The sequence below is a fragment of the Vipera ursinii genome (genome assembly GCF_947247035.1).
Source record: "Vipera ursinii genome assembly, chromosome: 2".
In the NCBI taxonomy this organism is placed as follows: Eukaryota; Metazoa; Chordata; class Lepidosauria; order Squamata; family Viperidae; genus Vipera; species Vipera ursinii.
In genome coordinates, this window is record NC_139513.1 from 70,349,803 (window position 1) to 70,373,227 (window position 23,425).

General features: G+C 44.1%; 2 protein-coding genes across 2 annotated transcripts in view; both read left to right on the plus strand.

The window, feature by feature from the left end:
• Positions 1–11,935, plus strand: part of TUSC2 (tumor suppressor 2, mitochondrial calcium regulator) — a 39,210-nt gene extending 27,275 nt beyond the window's left edge. The window contains exon 4 of the mRNA XM_083355351.1: positions 10,872–11,935. The gene's annotated coding sequence lies outside the window, so the exon portion shown is untranslated. The remainder of the gene's footprint in view (positions 1–10,871) is intronic.
• The window catches only part of HYAL2 (hyaluronidase 2), an 80,909-nt gene that overhangs the window by 19,997 nt on the left and 37,487 nt on the right, over positions 1–23,425 (plus strand). The window lies entirely within an intron of this gene.

Below are 23,425 nucleotides of genomic sequence, written 5' to 3' on the forward strand. Positions count from 1 at the left end.
AAAAAACCCCACCAATCCCCCCTCAGGCCAGGCCGGCTTGCTCGAACAAGTATGTTTTCAGATCGCGGCGAAAGGAGCGAAGATCGGGCGCCGTCCGGAGCTCAACCGGTAACTGGTTCCATAGCTCCGGGGCGCCCACAGAGAAGGATCTCCCCCTGGGGGCCACCAGTCGACATTCTCTGACCGGTGGCACCCTGAGGAGGCCCTCTCTGTGGGAACACACAGGGTGGAGGGAAGTAGACGCCGGCAGCAGGTGTTCCCTGAGGTACTCCGGACCCCTGCCATGTAGGGCTTTAAACACCATTACTAGCACCTTGAATCTCACCCGGAAGACAACTGGCAACCAATGCAGCTCACGGAGCAGAGGTGTGACATGGGAGTATTGGGAAACTCCCAACACAACTCTCACGGCTGCATTCTGTACCAGTTGGAGCCTCCGGGTGGTCCTCAAGGGAAGCCCCATGTAGAGAGCGTTGCAGTAGTCTAGACGAGAGGTCACGAGCGCATGAGTGACCGTGCATAAATCATCCCGGCTTAGATAGGGCCGCAACTGGCGCACCAGGCGAACCTGGGCGAAAGCCCCCCTAGTCACAGCCACCATGTGATCTTCCAAGGTGAGCCGTGAATCTAGGAGGACTCCCAAGTTGCGAGCCCTATCCACGGGGGGTAATAATTCACCCCCCACAGAAAGAGATGGAATATCCGAATAGACCCGGGATGAAGGTATGCAAAGCCACTCGGTCTTGTCGGGGTTGAGTTGAAGTCTGTTCCTCCCCATCCAGACCCGAACCGCCTCCAGGCAACGGGACATCACGTTGAGGGCATCACTGGGGTGGTTTGGGGTCTAAAGAAAAAGCTGGGTATCATCAGCATACTGATGATACCCAACTCCAAAGCCACGAATGATCTCACCCAACGGTTTCATGTAGATGTTGAACAGGAGAGGCGAGAGGACCGACCCCTGAGGAACTCCACAAATGAGAGACCTCGCGGTCGACCTCTGCCCTCCTGTCAACACCGACTGCGAGCGTCCCTGGAGATAGGAGGAGAACCACTGTAAGACCGTGCCTCCCACTCCCAATCCCCTGAGACGCCGCAGCAGGATACCATGGTCGATGGTATCGAAAGCCGCTGAGAGGTCTAGTAGGACTAGAACAGAGGAATGACCCCTGTCCCGAGCCCTCCAGAGATCATTCACCAGCGTGACCAATGCCGTCTCCGTGCTGTGCCCGGGCCTGAAACCCGATTGGTACGGGTCTAGATAATCCGCTTCATCCAGGACCAAAGGGAGCTGATGCGCCACCACACTCTCAACAACCTTCGCAAGAAAGCGAAGGTTGGAGACCGGACGAAAGTTGTTCAATACAGCTGGGTCCAAGGCAGGCTTCTTGAGGAGAGGGCTCACCACCGCCTCTTTCAAGATGGCAGGGAAGCTACCCTCACTCAAAGAAGCTGATATAACTGCTTGGAACCAGCTGCGTGTCCTCTCCCGGGCTGCATAAACCAGCCAGGAAGGGCACGGGTCCAATAAACATGTGGTGGAGCTCAGTCTCCCCATAATCCTGTCCACTTCCTCCGGAGTCACAGAATCAAACTCCTCCCAGGTGATATCGACAAGACCGCCCGTGTCCTGATCGCCAGACTCTGCCCAGTCAGAGTCCAGACCGGTCCGAATCCGAGCGATTTTGTCCGACAGATAATTGTTAAACTCCTCAGCACGACCCTGCAAGGGTTCCTCCCTCACCTCTTGATTAAGGAGGGAGCGAGTCACCCTAAACAGGGCGGCCGGGCGATTATCTGCGGACGCGACAAGGGTAGCGAAGTGATTAGACCTCGCCACCCTTATCGCAGCGAGATAAGACCTAATGTAGGTTCTTAGTCGCAATCGGTCGGATTCGGATCGGCTGGACCTCCAACCGCTCTCTCCGACGCTTCATCTCCCGGAGCTCTGCGGAGAACCATGGAGCTCGACGGGATCTGCATCAGGTCAGGGGCCGCAAGGGTACAACTCGGTCAAGAGCCTCAGTGGCTGCCCTTTCCCAGGCTTCCACTAAAGCATCTGCCGAGCTGTGAGTGGGGGAGGCAGGTGGGGACCCCAGCGCTGCCTGGAACCTCTCGGGATCCATTAAGCGTCTGGGGCGGTACCATCTAACTGGTTCCACACACCCACGGCGGGGGGTAGCAAAGCGGAAGACCAGCCGCAGGAGATGATGATCGGTCCATGACAGGGGCATAATAATTGGAGAGCCCCCACCAAGATCATCTAACCACCGACCAGATAAGAAAACTAGGTCAAGGGTGTGGCCTCCCTCATGAGTTGGTCCTGAAATTACTTGCGTCAGGTCCATGGCCGTCATGGAAGCCATGAACTCCCGAGCCAACTCAGATGATCCTCCCAGAGATGGTAGATTGAAGTCCCCCAAAACTATAAGTTTCGGGAACTCAACCACCAGCCCAGAGAGGACATCGAGAAGCTCAGGCAGGGCTGCTGCTGCGTGACTAGGCGAAAGGTACACCAGCAGCAAGCCCAACTGCGCACCAGGGCCGCATCTCAAAAAGAGAGACTCACACCCGACTATCTGCGGAACGGTGGCCTCCCGCGGACCTAAGGTCTCCCTCATAACAACAGCCACTCCCCCACCCCTACCCTGAGCCCGAGGCCGGTGTAGCACCCAGAAACCTGGTGGGCAAAGATCAACCAGAGGAATACCGCCCTCTGGGCCCAACCAAGTCTCCGTGATGCAAGCCAGGTCCGCCTGCTCACACTCGACCAAGTCACGGACGAGAGGAGCTTTATTGACGACAGACCTGGCATTCAAGCACACCAGCCGGAGCTCAGGAGGCTGCACATCCTCGCTCCCGGGACCTCGGGGCAGAACAAGAGGGTCGGAACGCCTCACCGCTTGCAAGTAGCGGAGAGGCCTTCCCTGAGATCGATACGGCCCTCTGTTCCTGCACCTGCTGCCATTCCCTAACGTCGTGGGAATGGGTAGTCCCACGACTTGCCCTGGAGCCCCGGGGGCAACCGACCCCCGCTCCTCCCTCCCGCGATCAATCCCGGACCTGGCCTGAACAACGGTTGTTGGACTACCCCCCATATCCAAACAACCAGAAGAAGTTCCCACCCCCCTCCCTAACCTCCTAAAAAATTTAGCCAAAAAACTAACCAGGGGCCTCTTAATTGGTTTATATCGGAGGCCCCTACCCGTGCCCAGCCATCTCTCAGGGTCCCAACAATCGGGCCCTTCATCAAGAGGAGGTGTAAAAAGTAAGGCGGGTCGCTCCCAGGATGGGGGGCCCCCCTGAGGGCGAGTAAAACCGTGCTAGGATAAGTCAGACGCATGATGGTTATTAATTAAGTCTGACAAAAGGCAGCAAGGCAGACCAGATCGATACGGGAGAATCTCAAAATAAATCGAAGGCAAATGACCAGAGTGCCAGCCCAGCTCCACTGCCACTAGAGCTGGAAACCCCGGAACAGATCGAATCCCGCCCTCTCACGGCGGTCAGGGCCGGGGAGCAGCCTGGTACATGCAACCGGGGGGGGGGGAAGCAATACCACCCAGAGCTCTCACCTCTGGGGCAGCAGATGTAAACCGTCAACCACTCTCCCACAGTGGTTGTACCCCAGACCTTCCAAAATTATAGGGGAGGGGAGGAGAGAAGGGAATTAGAGCAAGAGAGTCAGCGAAATACATCAGGGCTGATAAGGTAACATCATCAGTACTAGGATCTTGTTGAGTAAGGTATAATCCCCTCCTCCTCACTGCATGCTAAGCTATCAGTCACAGTTTAGAAATACATTTCATGATATCATAATGCAAATGACATAAATGAGGTAAGTTGCACCACTCATACCGCGTTTCCCCAAAAAGAAGACCCTGTCTTTTATTTTATTTTTTTGCCTTAAAAAGAGGCAGTAAGTCTTATTTTCGGGGGATGTCTTACTTTTTCTTGACACCTGCCCTGCCTCATGGCGATGGCACCAACAGCTCCATCCAGCAGAAGGCCACGTGGTTGCCAGCCCATTTCTGTGGCTGCTTGCAGCAGGAAGCCACATGGCCTGCTGTGCTGTGCTGCCGCCACGAGGCAAGGCATGTGGGGGAGGGAGTGGAGCTGCCCCAAGTGCCCCATAGGTGCCGAACATTTTCCCCCTGGAGATCTGGTGGAGTTTGGAAGCTTTGTCTGCTTGCAAATGGGACGCTTGGAGACGGAGCTAATCGCTCCATTTCAAAGTGACCATTTGCAAGCAGATGAAGCTTCCAGTGTCCATCAGATCTCCGACTGGAGAAAAAGTGTTTGGGTGACTATGGGGCTCTTGAGAACGAAGCAATTCATTTGGTTTCCAAACACCCCATAGGCTTCCAAACACTCTCTCCCCACCTCTGCCTCCGTGTACTCCAAGGGGCTGGCGGGCTGTGGCTGCTGCCGGACACTGTCGGCCCCCGCATGCTTGCTGCCACTTGTAGTGCCCACACCCACTCCCCTGGGCTTATTTTTGGGGTAGAGCTTATATTAGACCCATCCAAAAAATCAGGTAGGGCTTATTTTCGGGGTGGGTCTTATTTTTGGAGAAACACAGTAACTGACTCAAGTTATACTACACATGTCATCTGCAGGATGATGCCATAACAAGTGCGATGTAATTTGCCCTCCTTGCTCTCCAGTTGCTGGTTTTCTCCTGGCTCCCAGTCCAAGGGAATGGCAACCCTAGACTGTCAAATACTGCAGCCCACTTTTGTTTATAGAAACCTGTGAAATGACTGAAAACTGAGTGGGGTCCTTAATTCTAGTACTTTCTCTGTGTGGATTCTTAATGTAATCCACATACACCATGCCTGAGTTTAAACAATGCAATAAGCTTTTAAGTAGTTTCTTTGGCTTGGTTTAGTTTATTGTTTGAACTTAGCTATTGTGTTTTGTAAAATCTGGTTTTTATAGCTTAGTGTGGTATACCAACCCAGCCTTACTGAAAAGCCACAGTTAGGCAAGTTCTGGCTTGGTGTGATGTGCACATTTATTCATTCTCTCAGGGATTGTCTGTGGAGATGTGATTCAGAAATCCATGTGTTCTGTTGCTTATTGAAGTTGCTTATTGAAGATTCCTTTGTTTATACTGCCTTTTACTATGGAACAAATGGGTTCATTCTACATGCTAGGCTAGGCTAAAAGAGGCTAAAAGTGATATATATGTACAAATACACGTCACTTCTCACACTTATTTCCTTTGAGTGCAAGCAGCACGATCCAGAGCTCACAAAAGGAGTAAGTAGCAAGCCAGTTAAAAGAATATGAAAAAAGAAACATAGGGCAAACTAATGTAAGCCCATAGCATTCACTCTAGAATTCTATCTCTTTCTATTCTTGCTTGTTTGAAGCACCCTTCACCCTTGTTTCCTCAAGATACACCAGACCTACACCACATCATGCAGTGTTTTTTTTTCTTCTGGATGTTCCTGGAGGCAACTTCAGAAATTCCAGTCCAGATGGCAGTGGGTTATCAATGGAGCCAGGTTGGTGCTACAATCAAACTATAACCACCACAGGTTTTGACTGGTCATTTCTCTCCCGCTCCTTGCAGGGAAGGCAAGCCTCATTGTCTGGTTTTGTGTGGGCAGGTCCCTCATGCCTCTATTCTGCCTTCTCAGGTTCTCTCACACTAAGGAATGCTCCCACCCCACTTTATTGTACCATTTTGCTTTGACACTGTAATGATTAAAGGACATGAACAGGTTCTTCATTCAATCCCCAATTTCACTACAGGTTCATAGAAATCTAGCAAGGAAGAACCAAATAATGTTCAGCCTAACTCTGTAGCTTCATTGCAGTGGGGTTTCCTTTGTGTCATAAAAATTGGGGGGGGAGGAACTTTGCAGAACTGTGGGCAAGGGTTGGGAAATCAAAGGAAGGGTGTTTCTCTCAATTTGGCCAGAAACTAAAAGGATGCCCATTGGGAGATCTAAAGTTTGAATGGTATGATGAGTTTGGACATGGATCTGACAGGATGGGAACAGTCATTAACTTAATGACCATCATTAATTTAACTGCAAGATAATTTTAAGAAATTGCAACTGCTGACCATAAACTTCTTAAGTACGGTAGCTTCTTCCTTACTTTGTGGGGGGGGGGGTTGTTTGTTTTTTGACATACCCAATTCTCATTTCTTTATAAAAAATAAGGGGAGAAGTGCACCCTTACACACTGTCATTATTTTGTTTCTTTCAATAACATTTGTTCTGTGCAACAGGCCACAAACTATCCGCTACCATTCTACTTCTTAAATTTCCCCATTTTTCTATCTTTAGTAAATCAAGTACATCCAAGATCCAGCTGGCCCCTTTTCTGCTGTTGTTTAAAAGAGCCGTGAAGACATGACTCCTCACTCACGACTTTGGTGAGGGGAAACGAGACTCCTTGCTTCATTCCATCTGGTCTGTCACGCTTTATCTTTATCTTTTATCTTTTATTAATTTTGTTGTGATTTCTTTGATTGTCACGAGATGCCCAGAGTTTTTGAGAGCTTGGCAGCAAATACGAATTTAATAATGGATTGACTGATTGATTCAGGCAGTCAGTTGCTTTATATAGCCATTATCTCTACATTCTGGGTAGCTCACAATGAAATAGGTTAAACAAAGAAAACACATACCGTAATATAAAAGAAAAACACCTAGCAGCTTAGCATTAGAAAGTAAACTATCAATAAAACTGGGCTTTTTTGCACAAATGGGGACCTAAACCTGAAAACAAAACCAAGTTTTAGGCGTTGCAAAAAGCCAGCCAGATCAGGGCTAATTTAATCTCAGGAAGAATGATGTTCCACAGGATGGGTGCCTTCCTCCTGAGCTGTGGCAGCTGTCATTCCTTAGCTAATGGCATCTGGATCGTGCACCTCCTGTGAGAGAGGAAGAAAATCTCGGAGTCCTAGTGGGCAATCACTTAAATATGAGCCAGCAGTGTGCTGCTGCTGCCAAAAAAGCCAACACAGTGCTAAGCTGCATTAACAGAGGGATAGCATCAAGATCACGTGAAGTGTTAATACCACTTTACAATGCCTTGGTAAGGCCACACTTGGAATACTGCATCCAGTTTTGGTCATCACAATGTAAAAAAGATGTTGAGACTCTAGAAAGAGTACAGAGAAGAGCAACAAAGATGATTAGGTGACTGGAGACTAAAACATATAAAAAATGTTTGCTGGAATTGGGTATGTCTAGTTTAATGAAAAGAAGGAGGAGAGGTGACATGATAGCAGTGTTACCACAGGGGTTACCACAAAGAAGAGGAAGTCAGGCTATTCTCCAAAGCACCTGAAGGTATGAAAAGAAGCATTGGATGGAAACTAATCAAGGAGAGAAGCAACCTAGAACTAAGGAGAAATTTTTTGACAGTTAGAACAATTAACCAGTGGAACAACCTGCCTCCAGAAGCTGTGAATGCTCCAACACTGGAAATTTTTAAGAAGAGACTAGATAGCCATTTGTCTGACATGGTATAGGGTTTCCTGCCTGAGCAGGGGGTTAGACTAGTCAGTCTCAATAAAATATGGACATACAAAGATATTCTAAATTCTGAAGGAAACTTAAAATCCAGGCAAGAGATGGAAAATCAGGGCATCAATTTAACATGGTGGTCACATTTACAAATGCAAGTCAGATATGATAAAGACATTAAACAGTATGGATTTTATAAAGAACAGACTATGTTTGATGACATTATTAACTTCTGATGAAAAGTTAATCAAAAATGTACAATTTCTTATTAAATTTTGAAATGGAAGATAAACAAGTAAAAGAGACAATGATAGTATGGGCAAAGAATTTTGGACATAATATAGACTAAGAAAAGTGGCAAAGTTTGTGGGAAAGAAACTATAAATTAACAATTCATACAAAGAAATTTTATATAAATGTTTTATAGATGGCATTTGCCACCAACAAGATTAGCAAAAATGTTTAAAAACATGTCAGAGAAATGTTGGAAATGTAAACACAAACCAGGTACTTATTATCATATGTGGTGGACATGTGTTAAGGCAAGGAGATATTGGACAATAATCCACCCTTGGTTAGAAAAAATGTTAGAGAAATCACATAGACTATAAACCTAAACTTTTTTTTACTAGGTATAATGCCAGAAAAACTTGATAAGCAGAGTACATATTTGATTCTACATGTGATAGCAGTGGCAAGAATTATATTTGCACAATATTGGAAGAACAAAGAAATACCACCAGAAGAAGAAATAATCAAAAAATATTGGACTGGGCGGAAATGGTCAGACTTACTTTAAGGTTGAAAGAAAATAAAGAAACAGAATATTTTCAAACTTGGGACCTATTTTATCAATGGTTAGAGAAAAGATTTAGGGATTAGGAATTTAATTTGTATTGGTGAATAAGATACTCAGACAACATGTTTTTGTTGAATAATAATTATTGAATAATAATAATAATAAAACCTTTTAAAAAAAGATTTCATACAAGACAATATACAATTATTGCCATTCTCAGCTACCCTAATTGTGTAGGTAGCTTATATTTCTTCTGGCTGGTGCCAATCAGGTGGTCAGTCATTTGTCTGAAATGGTAAAGGGTTTCCTGCCTGAGCAGGAGGTTGGACTAGATGACCTCCAAGGTCCCTTCCAACTTTACTATTATGATTATGATTAGTACACATGCAAAGTACCAGGCTGAGAAACATTGAATAGAACGAATGGTAAGAGGAATGTCAGTGGATGGCTGTTTGAATAACCAAAGATTTGAAAACAAAAATTTGAAATCAAATAATTGCAATTTGGGAAGGTCAACCATAATTAGTTCACATGCTAAATATTTTTGGTTGGGCTGATCCTTTGCAAAATTTCCTAGCATAGATTGTTAGTTCTTGTTTCTCTAGCAAGCAGGACTGAATCAGACTAGATGAAGTTCTGCTTTGTAATTGATCTCCAAAGTGTTTGCAATAACTTATTTCCCATTTTCTGATTATTCCACTTGCACTGAGAGTGGAAGTCATATGGGGTTTCCCCTTGCAGGGCTCCCTCTCCTCATCTGCTTTGGACTGTTTGCTCCTCAACGCACATACGCACAACATTTTCTCATCAAATATGAGTTCATTTCCTTCCTTTCCTAGCTCTTCCTGCTACTTCATTTTGGGCCACAGAAAGACTGCTTTAGCTATAAGGCCTTATCTTTTCTCTTGAAGAGCCATGATGTCATCCATAATACAATGGCTGTTTCCCTTGTGAAAACCAAGAATTGTGGTGACTAAACAAGGTTTCCCTGGCCTGATGGGATCTGTGCAGTTGCATATCACCACATCTGGAGGATAACAGGTGGGAGGAGGTTAATTTCGACAGGAATTATCTTCTCAAGGTTATCCTTCAGGAATACAGTTGTGTTCATGAATTAATGAACTATCTTTTTACTATAGTATTTGAATCATAACTCTCATCTCTGCAGTGTCCAAAGCAATATAGCTGAATTGGGGAGGTTGCTCAAGTTTGTATTTTAATCCCAGGAGCAGTCTGGCAACTTATATTTTAAAGAAGGAAAAGAAATTGGAGTGGAAGACATTGCAAAACTATGAAGTCCCAAAATGAGAATTTCACATGTTCCAAGCTTCCACATGCACAAACAGTATCAATAAAGACGATACACTATAAATTCTAGTCTCAGTTATATATCAGCATAATTTTGAAGATGTACTTATCCAATTTACAACAGTGCTTTCCATTCCAGAACAGTGTGCCAAAATATAAAATACAGTAAAACATTCCTCCAAAAACCACACAAAAAAGCTAGAATGTGGAAATGGTCCAACAAATACTCTGTGCTTGAAAATACAGTGTGGGTGCCAAGATAATATATGTATATGCATTAGGTTTTGAGGGCCACCCAACTACATAAGTATCTGGGCAATGTATAACATTAAAAAAGAAAGAAAGAAAAGCATGAAAAGAAAGGAAAGAAAGAAACTAAAAGAAGGAAGGAAGGAAGGAAGGAAGGAAGGAAGGGAAGGAAGGGAAGGAAAGAAGAAAGAAAGAAAGAAAGAAAGAAAGAAAGAAAGAAAGAAAGAAAGAAAGAAAGAAAGAAAGAAAAAGAAAGAAAGAAAGAAAGAAAGAAAGAAAGAAAGAAAGAAAGAAAGAAGCAAGAAGCACAAGCCACTGAAAAATGAATCTCTGCAAAGGTTTTCATGACGTATTTTTTGAGAAGGAGCTATGTCCAAGAAAATCGAGACTCTAGAAAGAGCAACAAAGATGATTAGGGGGCTGGAGGCTAAAACATATAGGGAACGGTTGCTGGAATTGGGTATGTGTAGTTTAATGAAGAGAAGGGTGAGGGGTGACATGATAGCAGTGTTGCAATATCTCAGGGGCTGCCACAAAGAAGAGGAAGTCAAGCTATTCTCCAAAGCATCCGAAGGCAGGACAAGAAGCAGCAGATGGAAACTAGTCAAGGAGAGAAGCAACCTAGAACTAAGGAGAAACTTCCTGACAGTTAGAACAATTAACCAGTGGAACAACCTGCCTCCAGAAGCTGTGAATGCTCCAACACTGGAGGTTTTTAAGAAGAGACTGGACAGCCATTTGCCTGAAATGGTATAAGGTTTCCTGCCTGAGCAGGGGGTTGGACTAGATGACCTCCAAGGTCCCTTCCAACTTTTTCTTCTTATTATTATTATCAGTGCTTTTTTTGTAAAAGAAAAAGGAGCTGGAACTCACACATGTCATACAAACCACCTTGCCTACCCTACAAGGTTCCATCCAAAAAAGGTGCTGGAACTCCGTTCTGAGCGTTCTATGAGAAAAAAAAGCCCTGAGATGATGATGATGATGATGATGATGATGATGATGATGATTATTCTCCACAGTTTGCACCAATCCTAAATGGAGAAAGCTTCCACATCCAGAACTAAAGATGGAAGATTTCCAGGGAGGGAGAGAAAGCACACAGTCACTCAGTCTGAGCCTATTCCACCTAATCCAGGCCCTTATATTTATTTATTTTATTTTAATTCCATTTATATCCCGCCCTTCTCCGAAGACTCAGGGCGGCTTACAAGCTTAGCAGTAGCCTTCATTCTATGTATATGCCTGCTTATTAGGGCTTTCGCCCCCCCAAGCGGCATTATTACAAAGTCAGCTTATTGCCCCCAACAATCCGATTATAATTGGATATAATCAGCATATTGATAGTACCAGAATCAAAACTAACATATGAAATGCCATTGCTGTTCTGTCTCTCTTAGAGTCATCAATAAGATGCTTCCATGCTGTACCCTGGTCTAACACCTAATTCCCACAACACTTTCTTAGGCCTAAAGATATTTACCCATGTAGTAGGCCGTAATGCTATTATCCTTCTCATCTTTCTCCTCTTCTCATCCTTTTCATCTTTTCTACTACTTTCTCCTACTGGTACCTTATGATTTATCACTTGTTGTTTGTATCTTATGACTAATGATTGTAACTATGATTTATGACCTATGATCTATCACTTTCTTGTTTGTATGTACACTGAGAACTTATGCACTGGAGGCAAATTCCTTGTGTGTCCAGCCACAATTGGGCAATAAAGAATTCTATCCTGTTCTGTTCTGTTCTGTTCTGTTCTGTTCTAATATGTCTAGATCATCTTTTTCCTCCAGCCCAACCACCCGACAAGGTGAAAACAATAAGGCATGTAGACTTTATTTGGATACTTGAGCTGGATGTTGACACCACCATTTCAACAACTAAAGAAACCCTTACCCAATCGGAATCTAACTCCAGATGGATTTGAGCAACTTTGCCAAATAGTGAGAATTCCTCCTCAGCAAGGAAAGTATTTTATCATCAGTACACAGATAATAAAATTTCCTCTGATGATAAAAGCAAATAAATGATTTTCAGGTCACATCAGCATTTTTCTGTAATCTGTTGCTGAAATTGTGTGAGCTAGAAAACTTTGTGCAAGCTGTTAATTGCCTATTGGATATATTAGAGAGGGAGAGGAAGGATTTATCAAGCAGAAGGGGCTGTCCTTATCAGTTCTGTACTTTGTCTTGTTTTGTCCTCTGTGTGAATGTGAAGATAAAGCCATCACTTCCTAATGACGTGCTAGAATTTATTTTTCATCATTTGAAAAGTGGAAGAAGACTAGAGCAGCCTTCCCCAACCTTTCCACATTTGAGATGGGGGGGGAGGGAATGGTTCCACATGAGTGGCAGGCAAGCACGTGCGCAGCTCCAGTTGTGCAAGTGGCAGGCACTCATGCACGCTGCTCCCGCAAATAGAGCTTTGTGCGAGCATGACTTCATCCACTATTCCAAGTGGGGATGCACGCGCACACGTGCTCACCCTCTGCTTCTGTGGCCTGGTTCCATACGGCTCACGGCCTGGTCGTGGGCCATGGCCCAGGGATTGAGGGTCCCTGGACTAGTGGACTGGAATGATCAGTTTCATTTTGAAAGGTTTTCAGGTCCTCCCCTCATCTGATCTCTTCTTGCCTGCTCCATTGATAACTATGGGAGGTATCAAACTTTTACCAGTAGTCCTCGACTTACGCCCATAATTGAGGTCCAAACTTCTGTTGCTAAGCGAGACATTTGTTAAGTGAGTTTTGCCCCATTTTATGACCTTTCTCATCACAGTTAACTATATCACTGCAGTTGTTAAGTTAGTAACATGGTTGTTAACTGACTCTGGCTTCCCCATTGACTTTGCTTGTCAGGAGGTTGCAAAAGGAGATCCCAGTGATCCCAGGACACTGCAAACGTCATAAATATGAACCAGTTGCCAGGCATCTGAATTTTGATCACGTGACCATGCGGATGCTGCAATGGTTGTAAGTGTAAAAAACGGTCATGTCACTTTTTTTCAGCGCTGTTGTAACTTTGAATGGTCACTAAACAAACTGTTGTAAGTTGAGGACTACCTGAATTGTATTTTCAAACATTGTTCCTGCAATGTGCCGGCAGTTGCAGCTTCTGATGGTGAGGAAGAGAATCACTGTGTTTTGCAAAGAACATGAAGCACATTCCTGCCCCAAACGATCTTCAGGAACCTCTTCCATTGGTACATGCTACTGTAAGGTGGGACGCGGTGGCTCAGCGGGTTAGGATGCTGAGCTTGTCGATCAGAAGGTCAGCAGTTTGGCGGGTCGAATCCCGAGTGCCACGTAACAGAGTGAGCGCCTGTTACTCGTCCCAGCTTCTGCCAACCTAGCAATTCGAAAGCACGTAAAAATGCAATTAGAAAAATAGGGACCACTATGGTGGGAAGGTAACAGCGTTCTGTCCACCTTTGGTGTCCAGTCATGCTGGCCACATGACCACGGAGACATCTTCGGACAAGCACTAGGCTCTTCGGCTTTGAAACGGAGATGAGCACCGGCCCCTAGAGTCGGAAACGACTAGCACGTATGTGCGGGGGAACCTTTACCTTTACCTTTACCTTACTGTAAGGTGGAGATTATTTTTAAATCATCGTTTTATATTAAATCTACTTTACAGGTAGTCCTCAACTTATGACCACCACTGACTCCAAAATTTCCTTTGCTAAGCAAGACAGTTGTTAAGTGAATTGTATCCCACTTTATTACCTTTCTTGTCACGTTTGTTAAGTGAATCACTGCACTTGTTAAGTTAGCAATATGGTTGTTAAATGAATCTGGCTTCCCCACTGACTTTGCTTGCCAGAAGATTTCAAAAGGTGATTGCATAACCCTGGGACACTGCAATTGTCATGAAGATGAGTCAGTTGCCAAGTGTCTGAATTTTGATCATGTGACCATGGGGAGGCTACAACAGTCTTAAGGATGAAAAATGGTCATAAATCACTTTTTTCAGTGCTGTAACTTCGAACAGTCACTAAACGAATAGTTATAAGTTGAGGATTACCTGTGTTTGCTCTATCTTTACCTTTATTATTTCTCCATCCACCCTATAATTCAAAGAATGTATCCTCCACTTTAACATTTGATTGCTCCTCCTCCAGCACAGCAATTTTTCTCTGCCTTGCCTGTCTTATTTTAGTATATGCTGCCCAGATGACGTGTAGATTTATTTAGCACCAGGCTAAATTTGCACAACTGTTTCTCCTGTTTTGTCTAGGACTTGCTGGAGGTCTGACTCACTGGCCACTTCTTTCCCATGTATATATGGGAATGGAATGAGTACCATTCCATTCCCATATATACATGTACTCTGCTCTTCAGATTCTCTAGTAGTGTTTAGATGGCCCGAATGTTTAGAAATTAATTCTGCGTCCTTTCCTGCCCTCTTCCTCCCTTTTCCTGCTATGTCCCCACGAAGCAGTTCCTTCTCTTTCTCCCATCCTCCTGTTCTGTCTTAAGCCGGGTTTCTTAGTGCTCTGACTGGGCAACCAGCTTTCCTTCTGGTGCCCTTAGAATTTAGGTTCATGAGATATCAAACTATGAGGCAGGGATTGGAAATCCTCAAATGTCCAGACGCTATCCTTCATCTTACTCTTTGTTGCTCTTATTCTGGCACTCTGAGCACTGATAATATTTTACTTTTCCCATGTCAACATATAAAAAGGTAAAGGTTCCCCTGTACATGCGTGCTAGTCGTTTCCGACTCTAGGGGCCGGTGCTCATCTCCGTTTCAAAACCGAAGAGCCAGCGCTTGTCCTAGGACGTCTCCGTGGTCATGTGGCCGGCATGACTAGATGCCAAAGGCGCACGGAACGCTGTTACCTTCCCACCATAGTGGACCCTATTTTTCTATTTGCATTTTTACGTGCTTTCGAACTGCTAGGTTGGCAGAAGCTGGGATGAGTAACAGGCGCTCACTCTGTTACGTGGCACTCGGGATTCGACCCGCCAAACTGTTGACCTTCTGATCGACAAGCTCAGCGTCCTAACCCACTGAGCCACCGCGTCCCTTATATCAACATATGCATCCCTGAAATATAATTAAACTAGGTGAACTTCATTATTACTAATTTGTAAGGAGCAATTTCAAGATTTTCTGGCTGGGTTTGTGTTTTGTGAAGCTGAAGTATGGTTTATTTAGGATGTTGTGTGAATGAAACCATTGTGGTTTTATAATCATGATTTATGGCTTAGCCTGGTGTATGATCCAGTCAACAAGGGATCAATAGTGCTTAATGTCTCACGTTTTGATTTAGCCTTTCTTGCACTCAGTATATGTTTGTGTAATTCAAAATGAGTAAGGAGCTTTTCTTACATTAATTTATATTCTCCATGAAATTGAAACTGAAATATTGTTTTTTTTAATCTGCCTCATTCAGAGTTTCCAAAAGTGTTTAATGAGTATAAAAACAAATTGGAACTATGGTAGCATGAGAAGGCATGGTTCATTTCATTAGTACAAGGTGAAAAATTATAGCATATTTAAGTATTGAAGGCACAATGTTCTGGAGAATGGATGAAGGTCCAGGTGTCCAGAGGAAGTCAAACAAGCTGCTCATAAGATAAATTCACAGACAGGACATAGGACTGAATGCAAATCTTCATTTACAATTCAATAGTATTCATTAGTATTGTATTAGATTAATGCTGTAAATGAAAGAACCATAATAATGAAGTAGCTCCCAGCAGTTTTTCAAAAGTTCTATTTCTTCATAATTTCTCTAATGCAAAACAAACAAATGCAAATGGAAGTCTTTCTCATTAGACTTCCCTCTGCCCATACCAAATACTCTTCTATTTGTAGTCCCCTATTTTTTCTTTTTTCATTTCTTTTTTATAACATATTTTTATTAGCTTATAGTGGGTTAGGACACTGAGCTTGTCGACCAGATGGTCAGCAGTTTGGCGGGTTGAATCCCGAGTGCTGTGTAACAGAGTGAGTGCCTGTTATTCATCCCAGCTTCTGCCAACCTAGCAGTTCGAAAGCAAGTAGAAAAATAGGGACCACTACGGTGGGAAGGTAACAGGGAAGGCCCACGGATACGTCCTTGGACAAATGCTGGCTGTTCGGCTTTGAAACAGAGATGAGCACCGGCCCCTAGAGTCGGAAACGACTAGCATGCATGTGCGGGGGAACCTTTACCTTTACCTTATAATATTAGCTTATATATATATATATATGCACTTTCCTCCATTGCCATTTTCTATTTAATTGCACTGAGGAATCAGTCTTGTGGTGATACACTGGGGAGTGTACAGTCCAGGAGATAACCATGGTCAGGAAACAAAGCCCTAACATCTGGAAGACTTCCATTTCCGCTGAGTCTCCTTATGATCTGAAAAGTCACTGTGTCTGAGGGCAGGAAGAAACACAGGCGTAAATGCTGGCTCAATTGTCCTAACACAATTATCAGCACTTTAACAAATGGAGGAAATCCTGTTATCATAGTCCTGAAATGTCTTCTCAAGTCTAAATTAAAATAACCAACAGGACAAAGTTAATAGTCCCAAGGACAGCAGAACATACTTCTTATGTATATAACATACTTGTTATGTAAATAATCAGAACATTCTGATTATTTACATAACAAGGGAAAGGAGAGAAGAGGTGGATGTGGAGATTGGTTTACTTGTCGAATAAAATTTTACACTGCAAATATTTTGGGCAGCATCAGTTGTCCCTGGATTCACTTTATCTGCTTGCTCATTTAATTCCCAAGGGTGAATTAGAAGCAGGAGGGAATGGAAAGAGATTCCCTGCCACCTAGCAAAAGCAAGATTGTGTCTTTCAGTTCAGATCTCTTTTATACCCAGGAAATATTTCTATAAACAGCTATAGAGTTTCTCATCTGGGATGCATAGTGATGCACAAATGACTTGAACGGGAATCTGAATGGAATCTGAAATTTTCTGAAAGCCCTTGCTATCATGAGGAAGGGCTATAAGATGGATGGACCCTTTGTTGGCAGATGTGATCACTATTAACGTCTTTTCTTTCTCTCATCAGAGTGATAAAAAAAACGATAGCTGACTCAGCTCCCTGGAGACCAGGGAGAAATACTAGCTCTATCAAGTATTGCAGAGACTGAATAACTGCTTGATCCACAGAGTCCCCATACTTCTTCCTTCCCTCCCATTACAAAGTAGGAGCAGAAAGAGAACTTCATAAAATTCCAAACTTAAAAACTTTTTAGGTGAGGAAAATGGAATTTCTTTAAAGAATTGGAAATGACTTGGAAGCATGAGCAGAAATAAACTAGTTAGAGGGAAAATGAGATTACGCAAGAAAGAGGCACTCCTTTTGAGGGAAGACAGATAGTGCCTTATAATCAAAAATTCATTTAATCCGTTGCACTATCTTCACGCTTCAGTTTAGACTGGGCCTTGAGATTATCTGGGATGATGATGATGATGATGATGATGATGATGATATGATGATGATGATGATGTCTGTTTTTTCAGATGGGGGAACTGAGTTAACAGTAGTTTTTAATTCTTCAAGAAAGGCTTCAGTATGTATACTTGATAGGGGCTGAAACAATCTAGGTCAGGGGTGTCAAACTCAATTTCATTGAGGGCCGCATCAGCATTGCAGTTGCCCTCAGGGGGCCGGGTGGGCGTGGCCAGGGTGGGCGTGGCTAGAGTGCGTATGGCCTACTGGGTGGGCGTGGCCAGCTCTACATCGTTCACATCAAGGGTGCCTATGGGGGCCTGGGCAGGAGTGGGACAGATCTGAGGGTCTCTGGCAGAAGGAGGGTCTCTGGGCCAGGGCCAAGGTAGTGGGGGCCGTTCCCTCACTGTTTCCAGGATGGCTTCGCGGGCCACATAAAACCACTTCGCGGGCCGCATCCGGCCCCCGGGCCTTGTGTTTGACATGTCTGATCTAGGTGGCCAGTAGACGGTAGCAGAGATATGTACTGTACACCTGAGTCCATTCTTATTATCTTGTGGTCATTTGGATTATTACAGCCCCAATTTGGTAGCCATAGAAAAAGACTACAACAATATTTATTTTGTTTGTGAAATTTAAAGCTGCCTAACTTTGTAAACACTCCAGGCAACAAAGTGTACCACACTTGGAAACAATGAAACATAGAAGAATTATGTATCTCAGAAGGAGGAAACAAAACTACATCTCACCCCGCACTCCAATTCTGATGAGACTTAACTCAAGGACTGGGGGAAAACACACATTTTCAGAAACTTATGAAGTCAGAAATTGTCAGGGTAGAGGCATATGAGTCTTTGGGGGATAGCACTAGCACTAGCACTTAGGCTTATATGCCGCTTCACAATGCTTTCCAGCTCTAATTGGTTTACAGAGCCAGGATATTTACGCCAACATTCTGGGTCCCACTTTACTGACTTCAGAAGGATGGAAGGTTGAGTCAACCTTGAGCTAGTGAGACTCGAACTGCCAAACTGCTGGCAATCGGCAGTCAGCAGAATTAGCCTGCAATACTGCATTCTAACCACTGCACCACCACGGAATACTATTCTACTATTCCAAAGGACTGGTGCTGTAACTGGGAAGGCCTGTTTCCTGTCAGGTGTCTTTGTTAGATTATTGGGACCCAGAGCATGCCCATTCTCTCTATTTGAATGTACAGATAAGCAGAAACTAGTGAAATCACAGGAGAGACTGGAGTGCTCCTCTTTTAGGGGTCAAACCCAGTTGTGCTCTTCTTTCTATGTCCAGTTTTTAACCATCAGCACACTTTCTGCATTCTGTAACCCCTGATTGTGCTGCTCTGTCACTGAAGTATTCCTTTCTTTGCTTCTACAAAGTTGATATTCATCCAGGTATGCTGACATGCATCCACCCATTACTTTACTTTCAGCTACAAAGATGGTTTCTCAGAATTGAGTTGAATTAGACTAGACTAGACTAGGCTAGGCTAGGCTAGGCTAGACTGGACTGGACTGGAATGGAATAGAGGTGGAAGGGACCTTGGAGGTCTTCTAGTCCAGCCCCCTGCTCAAGCAGGAGAACCTACACCATCTCAGACAAGTGACTGTCTAGCCTCTGGTTAAAAATCTTCAGTGATGGAGCACCCACGATTTCTTGAGGGAAGCTATTCCACTGGTTAATTGTCCTCACTGTCAGGATGTTTCTCCTTAATTCCAGGTTGCTTCTCTCTTTGATCAGTTTCCAACCATTGTTTCTTATCCTGCCCTCTGGTACTTTGGTGAATAACATGACTCCCTCTTCTTTGTGGCAGCCCCTCAAATACTGGAATACTGCTATCACGTTTCCCCCACTTCTTTTTTTCTTTAGACAAGCCAAACTCAAGTCCTGCAGCCATTCTTCGTATGTTTTTGTCTCCAGGCCTTTGGTCATCTTAGTTGCTCTTCTCTGAATTTTTTCCAAACTCTGAACATCTTATTTGTGATATGGTGACCAAAATTGGCTGCAGTATTCCAGGTGTGGTCTTACTAGGGTTTTATAAAGCAGTACTAATACCTGGCCACAGGATTGGAAAAGATCAGTTTACATTCCAATTCCAAAGAAAGGCAGTGTCAAAGAATATTCAAACTATCGCACCATTGCACTCATTTCACATGCTAGTAAAGTTATGCTTAAAATCCTACAAGCTAGACACCAGCAGTATGTGGATCGAGAACTACCAGAAGTACAGGCAGGATTTCGAAGAGGCAGAGGAACTGGAGATCAAATTGCCAACATACGCTGGATCATGGAGAAAGCTAGAGAGTTCCAGAAAAACATCTACTTCTGCTTCATTCACTATGCTAAAGCATTTGATTGTGTGGATCACAACAAACTGTGGCAAGTTCTTAAAGAGATGAGAGTACCAGACCATCTTATTTGTCTCTTGAGAAACCTATATGTGGGTCAAGAAGCAACAGTGAGAACTGGACACGGAACCACTGACTGGTTCAAAATTGGGAAAGGAGTCTGGCAAGGCTGTATACTGTCACCCTGCCTGTTTAACGTATATGCAGAGCACATCATGAGAAAAGCAGGGCTAGATGAATCAAAAGTTGGAATTAAGATTGCCGAGAGAAATATCAACAACCTAAGATATGCGGATGATACCACTCTAATGGCAGAAAGTGAAGAGGAACTAAAGAGCCTCTTGTTGCGAGTGAAGAAGGAGAGTGCAAAAGTTGGGTTGAAACTTAACATTAAGAAAACCAAGATCATGGCATCCGGCCCTCTCAATTCCTGGCAAATAGATGGGGAAGAAATGGAGGTAGTGACAGATTTTATTTTCCTGGGCTCCAAGATCACCGCAGATGGGGACTGCAGCCAAGAAATTAAAAGACGCTTGCTCCTTGGGAGGAAAGCCATGGCAAATCTAGACAGCACACTAAAAAGCAGAGACATCACCCGGTCAACAAAAGTGCGTATAGTCAAGGCTATGGTCTTCCCAGTTGCAATGTATGGCAGTGAAAGCTGGACCATAAGAAAGGCTGAGCGCCAAAGAATTGAAGCCTTTGAACTATGGTGCTGGAGAAGACTCCTGCGAGTCCCTTGGACTGCAAGGTGATCAAATCGGTCAGTCCTAGAGGAGATCAACCCTGACTGCTCTTTAGAAGGCCAGATCCTGAAGTTGAAACTCAAATACTTTGGCCACCTTATGAGAAGGAAGGACTCACTGGAGAAGAGCCTAATGCTGGGAAGAGAAGAAGGGGACGACAGAGAATGAGGTGGCTGGATGGAATCACTGAAGCAGTAGGCGTGAGCCTAAATGGACTCCAGAAGATGGTGGAGGACAGGAAGGCCTGGAGCAGCATTGTCCATGGGGTCATGATTGGTTGGACACGACTTCACAACTAACAACAACTAATACCTCACGTGATCTTGATTCTATGCCTCTGTTTATACCACCCAGGATTGTATTAGCTTTTTTGGCTGCTGCTGCACACTGCTGGTTCATGGTTAAGTGATTGTCCACTAGGACTTCAAGGAACCTCTCACAGTTACTGTTTTTAAGCCAGGTCTTGCACAATCTGTACTTGTACCTTTATTTTTATTTTTTTACCTAAATGTAAAACTTTGCTTTTCTCCACATTGAAACTCATTTTGTTGGACAGAATCCATTGTTCAAGTTTGTCAAGATCTTTTTGGATCCTGAGTTTGTCTCAGTGGCGTAGCGTGGGTTGTCAGCACCCGGGGCAAGGCAAGTAATTTGCGCCCCCTAACCCGCTGGGCGGCCGCTGCACTGTCCCTCCCCCAGATAGTCCCTCGCTCTCTCTCCGCACCGCACCGCACGCCTGGCACCCCCCTCCACAGTGCGCGGCGACCCGGCGGCTCGGATCGGATTCGCACAGCCAGCACTGCAGTGAGAGAGAGTGAGTGAGCCAGGCAGGGGCAGAGAGCTGCGAGTGCGAGCGCGCCCCTCCCCAGATGTTGCGCCCGGTGCTGCCGGCCCCCCTGCACCCCCACGCTACGCCACTGGTTTGTCTTCTGGGGTGTTGGCTACTCCTGCCAACTTGGTGTCATCTGCAAATTTGATGAGATCCCCTTCAATTACCTCATCTAAGTCATTGATGAAGATATTGAAGAGTACTGGGCCTAAGATGGAACCTTGTGGTACCCTGCTGCTTACTTCTCTTCATATGGATGTAGTGCCGTTGAGGACGACTCATTGAGTATGGTTTACCAGCCAGCTACAGAACCATCTGGTGGTGATGTTGTCTATTCCACCTTTCTTTAGCTTACCAAGGAGTAGTTGTGGTCTACTTTATCAAATTATTTATCAAAATAATCAATTATTATTTTACTACACATTTTGAACTTGCCCCAATCTGTTACCTTCTAGATGTGTGGACTAGAACCCTCATCATTTACACCCATTATGGCTAACACCATGGGTCTTAACTATGATGGCTATGTAGACACCCTCCCAGCCAGTTCCAATCTGACTCCAAGGTTGCTGCCCCTCGGAGGGGTAGGAATTGATGGCTCTGAAAACAGACTAGGAATCAACAACATGAATGTGGCAGGAGCTATTGTTATCTTTTTTCTTACCCCAAATTACCAGATGGCCCGTGCTAGAGAAAGACTGCTGGATCATTGGCCTCATCCAGCAAGGCTCTTCTTACAATATGTTCTCATGACAGCTTTTAATCATTGAAAATGGTTTGGAAAGGAAATTGTAGCCCTTACGATATATAGCAATTCTACATTTGCCATTGGCAGTGTTAATTTAGCAGTCTTTACTCAACAGATAGCCAGCATGACTGCCCCAAGGCTGAAGGAACTAGGAACAAGATGGGGGTGGGGGAAAGGCAAAATAATGGGAACTTGATCTTCTGTTCTGATCTCTTACCTCCTTCATCCATTTTTCTTATCTATTGCCTGAGTTAAGAGACTCATTTCAGCTCATGGATTGTTTTTCCTTGATTCTCTCTATATTATGAATTTGCGTGTAGTTGCCTCAACAACTCAACTAACTTGCTATAGTTATATACTTTATAGACAAAATTTCTCATTGTTTCAAAGTCAACTCAACTTGAACTCCTTTCCATGTAAAAGAAGGAACATACATCTGGTTTCAGGAAGTGATTTAGCTACCGAAAAATAAATATCCAAGCTAGAGCAGCCAAGGGTATTCAGGCCAGTACTGATTAATACTCAGGTGCTCTTTCAAGAGCCACTGCTTTGAAGCATTAGCTTGTCCCAACAGCACGGCTGTTTTTCGGCAATTGGTTAACAATTCTCTTGCAAGAATCTAACTCAGCCTGCACTTTGTCAGCATTGCTCCTATTAAAAAGTGCCTTTGTGACTAGTCAAGTCTCAGCTGCTGCTGATCTGGGCTTGCATCATGCCTTTTTTTGTAATCAGACCTTCTGTGATCCTCACTGCTTCAGGCCACTTCTTGCAGTGAGCTTCAGCAGGGTGGGGTGATATGAGAACAAAAATAATTCTAAACTTGGAAGGACTTTGCTGAATGTGACATTTTATAGCTACCAGATATAGACTTCCACATTTCCAGCTTGTGCTTCAGATTTATGAATATATCTTCAGATACTTTTAATTTGTGAAGCTACTGGATCCAAAATGTTTCAATAATGTCTAAGTAGAAGAATTAGGCCCAAGAAGCAGGCAACTAAGCATCTAAATTCTTTTATAATGTTAGGGAGAAGGCAAGATTTAAACCACTCTGGCAGAGCCAGATAGCACACCAAGCTTTAAGATACCGGTAGCTTGTTCAGTTTTGGTTTAGTGTATCATTGAAGTCACTCATTGTAATTTAAAAGTTGTAGTACAATACATTACTTTTGCTACTGTGGCTTATTCAATAAACTATTTGGAAGTATTTAAACAAAGCATAGCTTAATACAATGTGTAAGTTCAATCAAATTCTTCTATGTGCATTTTTGGGGGGGGATAACTTTTTCAAGGAAATGTATTAAATGATATCAGTCCTTATGTATTATCTGATATATTATAGCCCAAAACCAGGTTTATGAGCTGGGCAGAACTTAAAGTTACCTGTGCTAAGGCAGGCCTCCAATTCAAACTTTACAGTACAAATAGACATAGGTCTATCAGTCTACTTCTTGTTGTCAGTCCAGGTG